Consider the following 10,018-nt stretch of genomic DNA (forward strand, 5'->3'; position numbering starts at 1 on the left):
TTGGGAGCGTAGGTCTCACGTAGGACGCGCAGGCTTTGGCGAGCCCCAACACAAGGGCCAGCCCGGGTTTTAGCTTTGGTGTTCCCGTTGCCGCTTTGGTGTCCTGGAGGCGCCGACAATAATACGAAATGATGAAATGTTATTACAACTTGTAAATAAAAGCTATTAAAGAAATATAATCACGCCTAGGCACCAACCTGTGACTCAGCGCTACCGCGCCCGTGTGAGGAGAATCACGGAACGCCAACGAGGAATTTATCGAAGGTCGCAAATGACACGCGAAGTTGCACAAAATGATCACTTTTGATGACGGGTGGGTCAATGAATGAACATACCGCTCGAAATAATGCGATAATGAGCGCCACCACGCCGACAAACGTACGCAGACTAGATGGATGTGGACGAAAGCGGCAGTAGCAAAACAAATGTGAACAACTTGGACATGCGCGGAAAAGATTTTCCGGCCGCTTTGGCCTTTCCGCCCGCTTGCCGCTTCCCAAGTGTGAACGTAGCCAGTCTGCGCGCGAAACGTCTCTTGTATGCGATTGCGCCCCTACGGAAGGCTGGTTGTTACTGTTGTGTTGTTGAATCCCAAACCAGCAATTGCGCAAGGCTGGTAGTTGCTGTTGTGTTGTGGAATCCCAAACCAGCAATGTACACACGAAGGGGTTGATGCCAGCAGTGAAATTCCACCGACTCGCAACAGAATGAACGAAACAGGCAGCCGACAAGCATGGATTACTGCTGTGCGCAGTACAGCGTAAGTACACTCTTGTTGCAGGCGCTGACAGTTCTCGTCGGAGTTCACGCGTCCTGAGAAATTGATTATGTGCACTATGCACTGAACAAGACCGGAGTTCATTCCTGCATCACTAGTAGAGCACTGCACGGGCCGATTTTTTTCAGCCCGGGCCCGGCCCGGGCCCGTTTTTACGTTGGGCGGCCCGCCCGAGCCCGATCAAAACTTTGATGGCGAGACCCGGGCCCGGCCCGGGCCCGGAAATAATCTACGTTACCCGCCCGGCCCGCCACCCCTTTACCTTAAGCCTGAGCCCGGCCTGAGCCCGACTCGAAACCGGCCCGAACCCGGCCCGAGACCGAAAAATAATGTTTTTCAGAGTTGAGACGCACGAGAATAACTCGCTGCACGTTACATGCACACCACCAGAAAGCCCGAGCACGGCCCGGACCCGCGTCAAAAAGCACACGCAGTGCCCGAGCCCGGCCCGAGCCCGTGAAAAAACTGTTCTACCCGGCCCGGCCCGGCCCACGGGCCGGGCCGGGCCCGGGCAAGCCTGAGCCCGTGCAGTGCTCTAATCACTAGTACACCAATCAGTCCAGATCCTGTGAGGTACAAGGCCGCTTCCTGTTTGCACCGGCGTAAGTGAAGCAGAAATGAGTTGCACGCACTACTTAAAATGCGTACACATGCCATATCTATGCTGTGCGGTGAAATATTCTGCACAATTCTGAATCTGTTGACGTAAAGGCAAATGACCGCTGTACACTCGCACACAGCGGAAGACACAGCGGCCCATGCACTTGCCGCAGGAAATGCAACCTTCTCGTATGAGGGAGCAGGGCGACGAAAGCTTCGAAAAAAAAAAAAAGCGTTCCCCGTTTTTGCGCGTACTTAAGTTTTCTAGCGCAAAGACGCAGCGAATAAGTTATTGCTATGGGAGTATATGTATAGCCTGGTCACGCGTGCATTTTCTTGACTTGTGAAACGCACTTCGCCCCGACGAGGACGACGCCACCTACGCTTAACGAAGATTAACAATTAATGATGGCTTCTCCGATCGGGCGGGTCGTCTCAAGGATGCGTTTTCGAAGACTGGTCCATTCAGTGGCGCGATGAGAGACCGTTGCTACGAACGCCCACTGTACCTGTCGTGCTTACTGTATTTTACTGAGCTTGCTTTACTTTTTACTTAATTATTCAGAAGCACACGCAAGTCCCATGTCTTTGATATACATGTATAGAGTCTGCTTAAACTACCGATATTTATTATCAATCACGCCACGTAGAGGAAAGCAGACGCTTGACCCCCCCCCCCCCCCCCCGAAAAAAATTTCTGGCTACGCCCCTGGTAGTCGACGCACATTCTTTTCGGTGTCGAATCATGGTGTGGCTGGTCCACAACAATCACAGGTGAGGCGTATGCTGACCTCGACTTGCGGATGATGCCCTTTTTCAGCCAGTCCTCGGTTTCTTCCCTTATGAACTTTCTGTTCACATCACTCGTCGTATATGGTTGCATACGAACTGGTTTCTCGTCGTTCAGGTCAATCGTGTGCTCGGCATGCGTGCATAGACCTAGTTCGTTGCCGGGATTTGTAAAGACACATTTATGTTTGCATTTAGCACTGACCTCATCCTTTCTGTTTCATCCGTGGTGAAGTCTGCCGGTTGCACTTGCGAAATCGCACGTCGTACTTCCTCCGGTGAAGGAAGCTTGGGACTCCCTTGCTTGTGCCAACTGTTCGCGGTGACAGTTCCGCACACTGCTGTAGCATCTTCTGCGTTTTGATTTTTAAGCAGAGGTTGTTGTGGGATGTCGTTTTTCTCGCGTTGCATTTCTGGCGCTTCTTGTGAGCCGTTTTTCGCTATCCATTCAGGCGTATGTGTTCCGTTCGTGTATCGCTCAATGTAATCAAATGTGATGCACTGTCGCCAGTCAGTCCCTATGACGGCGTCGTGTGGCAAGTCGTTGACCACTTTTACATCGACGGTTGCACTTGCGTTCTCGATGGCGATGTGCCCTTGTGTTGCTCCGACGGGAGCTGTTGATTCTCCGAATGGTCCCTTGAGTATGCACTCCGTCTGGCACAACATCGAAGTTATGCTGTTCTGCAAACGCTGACGATATTAGAGTCGCTGTTGATCCCGTGTCCCATAACGCTAGCGTCTCTACGCCATTGATCTTCATGGGTACGAGGATTACGTTATCCTCCGAGCGCGCCGTCACGATGCGGTTGGTGCGCTGCTCTCGTGCTGCTCGCTCTTCCTTTCGTCGCGCGGCGGCTACCTTCTCCTCAGTTCGTGTGTCGGGTCTCGGGCAATCCTTCGCGCGGTGGCTCCGTTGCAGGCAGCGTGCGCAAATGTCCGCGGGAAGTCTCGTGGGCTTGCCTTGCTGGTGATCATCTCTCGTATCTTTTTTTTTTTTTTTTTTTTTTTTTGGCTCGTTCCGTGGGGATGTCTTCGCGTGTGTGCCGTCGCTTCTCGTCGAAGCCATGCGCCTGTCGAATTGTCGTGCGTAGTTGATAATTGCGACACGCTCCCTTTCCTCAGGTCGTGGAAAGCCGCGAGCACGGGCCTTGCACTTTCCAAGCGCACGCCCTGAATAACCAGTCCACGATGTCGTCGTCACATAGTGCGTACTTGCCGCGTTTTATGCGTTGCAGTCGGCAATACATGTAGTCGGTGATGGTTTCGTCTTCCTTCTGTCGCCGTGCGTTCACGTTTCCACCCATTCGCAGAACAGTGGTCGCTTGTCAAACTCCTTTCGTAGTGCCGCTACCCAAGTCGTCCAACTCTTGAGGCTTACGCCGTCTGTGCGATGCCAAGCTGATGCGCGTCCACGAAGTCTGGATATTCCGGCGTTTAGCATAGCCATGTCGCTTCTATGAACATCTCTCACGCATGCTCTCCACTGAAGTGATCCATTCGCCTACGCTCTCGTTGTCTGTTCCGGAGAACGTTGGGAGAGTTGCTGTGAGGTCGGGCATTGTAGTGATCTGGATTGCAGCATTTTCGTTGGCCTGTCGTGTAGCGTGTGTTTGCTGGGTTGCCTTGCGATTCCATTTGTCGTTCCAACAGTCGCGCCATCATTTGCATCGTCGTCGCGAACATCGTGAGCTCCGTTGTGCCGTTCGCGTTTACACTTCGTGCTGTCGTGGGCGTTTCGGGGAAAATCTGCTTCGTTGCGCGTCTCCGCGTGGCTCGTCACTCCCGTACTCATCGTTGAGTGTTGAGTGCTTCACTTCGCCGTCTCGATCCACCATGGTGGTTGTTCGGTCGTTGCACGCTGTGCTTCGTTTCGGTAATGGGACGTCCGTCACCGTGGAGGCCAGGGACGTTACGATTCGCTTTGGTCCCGCGTCGCTGACCTCGTTCAGCTTTGTCCTCACACCGTCGTTGCTTCAGCCGTGCTGCGTGCTCGTTTGTGCCGCCATGTCACTTGCCATTTCCGTCGTTGTTCGCTCGCGTTGAATTTTGCAAGTTTTCCAGTTGCTTGTCCGCGTTGGTATACTTAACGAATCCTCGTCGCCATGTCAGGGGTTGACGCATATGATGGCACGATCGATGACTAAAAACAACTTTATTTATTAACGATGCATTCAGATTACATGATCCGCATCTCGGCGGCCGCGTCTTCACGCCTCGAACGCTCGTCGTCACGTGATCTCTTCCTTCCCGTCTCGCTCGGCAGTCGCACGAGGTATTTCTCCCGCTTGCCGATAGGTGCCGCTAGTCCCTCAGCTAACAATCTGGGCCTATAGAGATACAGCAGGGGCTTAGGCAGGGGTGCCCTCTGTCACCTCTGTTGTTCATTCGGTATTTACAAGGATTAGAGAAAAAATTAGAGAGGAGCGGACTTGGCTTCAACCTTTCCTATTTCAAGCAAGGAGAATGGATTAAACAGTCATTACCAGGAGTGATGTATGCGGATGACATTCTTATGGCTGACAGCAAGGAAGACTTGCAGAGATTAATGGACATCTGTGGTAAAGAGGGAGATAGCTTAGGTTTGAAGTTTAGTAAAGAAAAATCGGCAGTCATGACTTTTAATGATAATCAGGGCAGCGAGCATAGGATACAGGAGGTTACGCTGGAGGTGGTGGATAAGTACAAATATCTTGGAGTGTGGATAAACAATGGGGCTGAGTACCTAACGGAACATGAAAAATATGTGACGGCTAAAGGTAGCAGAAATGCAGCTGTGATGAAAAATAGGGCACTGTGGAATTACAATAGGTACGAAGTGGTGAGAGGGATTTGGAAAGGAGTGATGGCCCCTAGTTTGACTTTCGGCAATGCGGTCCTGTGCATGAGATCAGAGGTTCGAGCAAGGTTGGAAGTTAAGCAGCGAGGGGTAGGTAGACTGGCTCCGGGAGCACACGGAAATACACCAAATCAGGGGGTACAGGGTGACATGGGATAGACGTCATTCGAGGGCAGGGAAGCCAGCAGCAAGATGGAATTTGAGGAGCGATTGAGAGAAATGGCAGAAAAGCGGTGGGCAAGGAGAGTTTTCAGTTATTTGTACATGAAGAATGTTGATACAAAATGGAGGAAGCTGACCAGAAAACTGTCAATCAAATGTTTGGACTGCAGGAGGGGTGCAAACCAGGAAACAGCGGTTAAGAAAAAGGTTAAGGAAACAGAGAGGGGTCTGTGGAAAACAGGGATGCAGACGAAATCAGCACTGGGAACATACCGAACTTTCAAGCAAGAAATTGCCAAAGAAAATATCTACGATAATTCTAGGGGAACCTCTTTGTTGTTTGAAGCCAGGACGGGAGTATTGCGGACTAAGATGTACCGAGTCAAGTACCAAGGTATAGACACGTTGTGCTGTGCCTGTGGAGAAGAAGAGGAAACGGCTGAACACCTCATACTTTTCTGTAAAGGGCTTAACCCTACAGTGCAAGGCAACGGGGCTGATTTTTTCAAAGCATTGGGGTTTAGGGACAGTGAAGGCAAAATAGACTTTAAGCGGGTAGAAATAACCAAACAGAGGTTATCTGATTGGTGGATAAAATCAAGGCAGGGGTGAAATTTCACCCACCACAAAGTACAAAATATGTTAATAGTCATGGCTAGGTGGCGTATGCCACCGCCCGGTTTAAAGGGTTCAGCCTCATCCATCCATCCATTCATCCATCCACAAGTGGCTAACAGCGAAACATGTGGTTGGCGGTAGTAAGGCTCACAGCCTAAGTTTTTTACTATTTACACCGATAATGTAGCACGTAATCACTTGCTATGCGCAGCAACCGCACTCGATTGAAGCCGCCAACGTAGCGGCGCACCATTTGCTATTTCAGGATCATGAAAAACAGTGTATTCACCGAAGTACAGCGGCGGTTGACCTGTCGGCAAACCATTAATTCACATATGGCGAAAGCAAATGTCACGGAGTCCAAGCCCACGAAACTGCGCTCGCAAGAATATCGCGCACGCTTGGGCCTTTCGGACATGCACAGAGCGTGGTGCAGCCGACACCCGACATTCGTGACTGATCTACGTTCGAGAGTAACTATTTCAAAAAAACAACAAAAAAACAACATTGTGACGTCACATCCGGCAAAGGAGAGTTGTTCTCCTTTCGCACAGATCACGCATGCGCAGCGACCACGGAGCCCTCGGGGGCGACGTTCAGGACATGCGTTTCGCCGCAGCTCGGCTGGACCCGGTGAACAATAGATGCTCTGACGTCACACGAGATATTTCCTCCCTAGGTTGTCCCCAGAAATTTTTTTTCCCCTCTGTGCTTTCCTTATGACGCTGTGAAGTACCTGGCGCGTCACGTGAACATGAGAACATGGCCGGCGTGCTTGGAGGGAGATCGGAAAGATCACACGAGAGTTGAGATATACTGTAGTTGAGATCACCTGTTAACTGGGTCAACGGCTAAGTGCGTCAACCATCGCCGCGTGTTTTAGAGTAAACACTTAACTCAACGCAAGAACATCTGAGATCGCCGCAAGAAACATGTGGAGTGGTGACAAATGCGGCATGCGGTGACGTCCCTTCGTTGGAAAGTGTTTTGAGACCGAAAGAATCGCAGCGTGACGACGATAAGTTCCCGAGTACGTGGATTTGTCGTTAGAAAACGCGAAAGGTAAACATTACGCTGTATAATGGGGTTCGTTAGTTGTCTCTCTTGTTTTTTTTTTTTTCAGATATTCTACGAGAATGCACAAAACCGTGAGCCGATGGTTTCGGCCGATGACTGTATACGAGGTGTTTTAAATCGTCTGTAATGTGAATAAATGTGTGGTGGGCGCTGTTAAACGTTTGCAGCTTCTCTTGAGTGAATTACCGCTGCGGTGTTGCAGACTGTGTAGCAAACCGAAATAAACTAGTACTCGTGTTTAGTTAAATCGAATGTTGTTGCATTGAATGACAAAAATGTTGAGTGCTAAATATTTCCCGCTGATAAAATCCGAACACGGCATGTCTAAGTTTGTGCAGCAGAAGTTCCCAGTGCAGCAGTGCAACCATGTTTTTGTTAATCCAAATGTTAAAATGTCTTGAGATGACTCACATTTATAACACAGCCAGTCTTGGGGATATCTGCAGGAATAGTATAGATGTAGTACATTGGAGTCGGGCGAAAATTTGTCCAATATAGTGCAGTAATAGGTAAACAGGTGTCACAGTACAAAAGATTGTCAACCAGATAATGGTTAGACTGAGCTGTAACACAGATGTTGCCCTTATATGGACAAGATCTCATGAGGGTGATCTCAACATCATTTGCTTTCAAAATTTGAGAGGCATTTGCAATATTCAGTAACTAATATCACTACATAGTCAGCATACACTCTTTAATTGTGCATGCTTACACCCTCACAATCAAAAACTATTTTGCTGTTCGTGGCTACCATGCAGCAAGGGCTGCTGATACTCAATTATCTAGTAGTGCATAAAATGGAAGGCCAATTCAGTGATGTTAAAGCTCTTTTACAAACTGCTTACACGAGGGGAACAAAGAGAGGTCAGGACTTCTATTCATCACATGCAGAATCCGATCTCTGGTCCGTGCGCCCACTGAATTTTGTTGAGTAAACATCGTAAATGACTCAAGTTCTTCATGCTTACATGCAGCACAAATGATGAGGACAAAATTGCTTATTTTAATACAGCCAATGAGCTCTTTCTCAATAGAGAAGCCCTTGAAAACGTTTTCCTGCTGTACCTCAGTTAATCATGTCACATGGGTTTGATTCTTTTGAGCAACTAATGTGATCAGGATAGCTTAAACTGGAATATTCTTCACTCTGTTTACAACAAAGGTCTTCATTTTTTCTTGCATTGAATTATTCCACTGAAAAACTGGTGATAAATCCAACAGAAACCATCTGTCATAGACACCTGCAAGTTCCTTCCAGTGACATCAGTTCGGCTACTCTCGCAGTTCCAAGAAGTTCCAGTTGCGAAAGTGTCAGCATTTTCACATCTGCTAGTTAGTTTGACCTTGTACAAATAACATTGCCGCAAGGCAGTTTGTATAACGATTTTTTTGTCCTGTGCAGTGCTCTCAAAGTTGTGCATGGTATATATATATATATATATATATATATATATATATGCAAAGCACGCAAATATTTTTATGTTATTAGAGGAAAGTGGGGTGTGCACACACAGATAAAAGAAGACGGGGACAGACAACTCAAGTTTTGCAGGGCAGTGCGTTAGGCGAGTTGGTGCATAGCTAAACGCATGAATTGTGGCGCAAGGTTGAAAAAAAAAGTAAAGCCAAAAAGGAGACAGGATAGGGCGCCAAACTTTCAACTAGTTTTATTTCCAGCACATCACCGAAATATATCTAGTTCCAAAAAAATATGTGCACAAAGACATGGCGCAGCACGTGTCACAAGCTACCTCACTGCGCTATCTAAAAACGAACATTCACTTTTGTAGAGGTCAACAAAGGGCACACTGATACAACCATCACCCTTCTTCCTTATGTGATACGCCTTGAGCAATTCACGTGCTAACACTACTCTGCTTCTTCCTACCACACGTGTTGTCAAACCGTGGAGCACAGCCATGCGAGGCACAATGGAACGGCAGGTGTGAACCGACACCATTTTTAATCGATAAAACATGCTCTTTTAGGCGGTCATTAACACAGCGGCCTGTTTGGCCTATATAAGACTTGCCACAGCTCATCGGAATTTCATATACGACGCCCACCATGCAACGCAGTACGGGTGGTTTTCTCGGCCCATAATAAGTTGTCTAAGCTTTGCGCCCGCATTTCTTCCCAAAAGCCCAAGCTTCCGTGTGGAAAGAAGCATGCCAGTAAGCCAGAGTAAGTAAGCTTCTTTAGTATTGCTTAAACTGGGCATTAGATGAGCTGTGGATAGGTGTAAATATCTGTGTTGCAATCTCGTATTTCCCTTGTATTCCTTTGGGTGGTTGGTTGGTTATTCACTTTCTTACTTTCTGCAATTACTCTGTGCTGCAGACCTTTGTCTTCAGTAATTCAAGTTATACTTCATGTGGCAGGTATTCTCCACAGCTGTCCGCAACAAGGTGCTACCTATACTTGGTATGTGGCAACTGAAGATCTGACGCGTATGTTCATAACTATTTTTCTGCAATGTCCGAGTATACCTTTACTGTTTGCTAAAGTAAAGTTTAAGTGAAGTAAATGAGTAATTGGCAGACTGGAATTTGTTTTCAGTCTGTGAAGCCACTGATGGTGAGTTTTCCTACACACTTGTGAGAGAGAGAGAGGGGGGGGGGGATGGTGACTTAAACTCTATAAACCGTTTCCCGTGGCTGAAATTGCCAATGTTAAGTCGCTGCTTGTTGCGTAGAGACTCCACATAGAGATCCTAAGAGGGATGCCAGTTAAAAAAACTGCAGTCAAATTCGACAATTCGTAGCTTGGCTGTCTTGACTGTAGGTCCGACATGTCTATACTCTTTTCTTGGTGGCTCTATTCGTTAGATTAACCACATTAGTGGAAGCAACCATGTTCTTAACTTCTATATGGCAATACTTCTGAGTTTGTTAGACAAAAGGACTCTAGGTAGCTCTTTATTGATTACTGTTCTGCTTTGAAATTGTCATTGCCTGTCTGCTATGACATTGTTAATAAAGCGGTTGCGAAGCGGGCTCTTTCCTTTCAAAGGGGCAGAATTAATGTCTTGTATTTCACGAACAGCTTGACACAAGAGCAACATAATGTTGATGTCATTCGTGACTTTCAAGCAGCTCAGGCTTGTCCCTGCTTTCTCCTGCATTGATTCATTTCATGAAGGCCTTGAATGCAGA

At 48.0% G+C, this 10,018-nt stretch overlaps 1 long non-coding RNA gene across 1 annotated transcript; it reads left to right on the top strand.

The window, feature by feature from the left end:
• The first annotated feature begins 6,485 nt into the window (after positions 1-6,485).
• On the top strand, positions 6,486-7,021 carry LOC125944636 (uncharacterized). Its single transcript, XR_007466313.1, has 2 exons — positions 6,486-6,848; positions 6,910-7,021. It is a non-coding gene; the product is annotated as an uncharacterized LOC125944636 (long non-coding RNA).
• Positions 7,022-10,018: the final 2,997 nt, after the last annotated feature.

This window comes from Dermacentor silvarum, chromosome 4 (assembly GCF_013339745.2).
Source record: "Dermacentor silvarum isolate Dsil-2018 chromosome 4, BIME_Dsil_1.4, whole genome shotgun sequence".
Lineage (NCBI taxonomy): Eukaryota > Metazoa > Arthropoda > Arachnida > Ixodida > Ixodidae > Dermacentor > Dermacentor silvarum.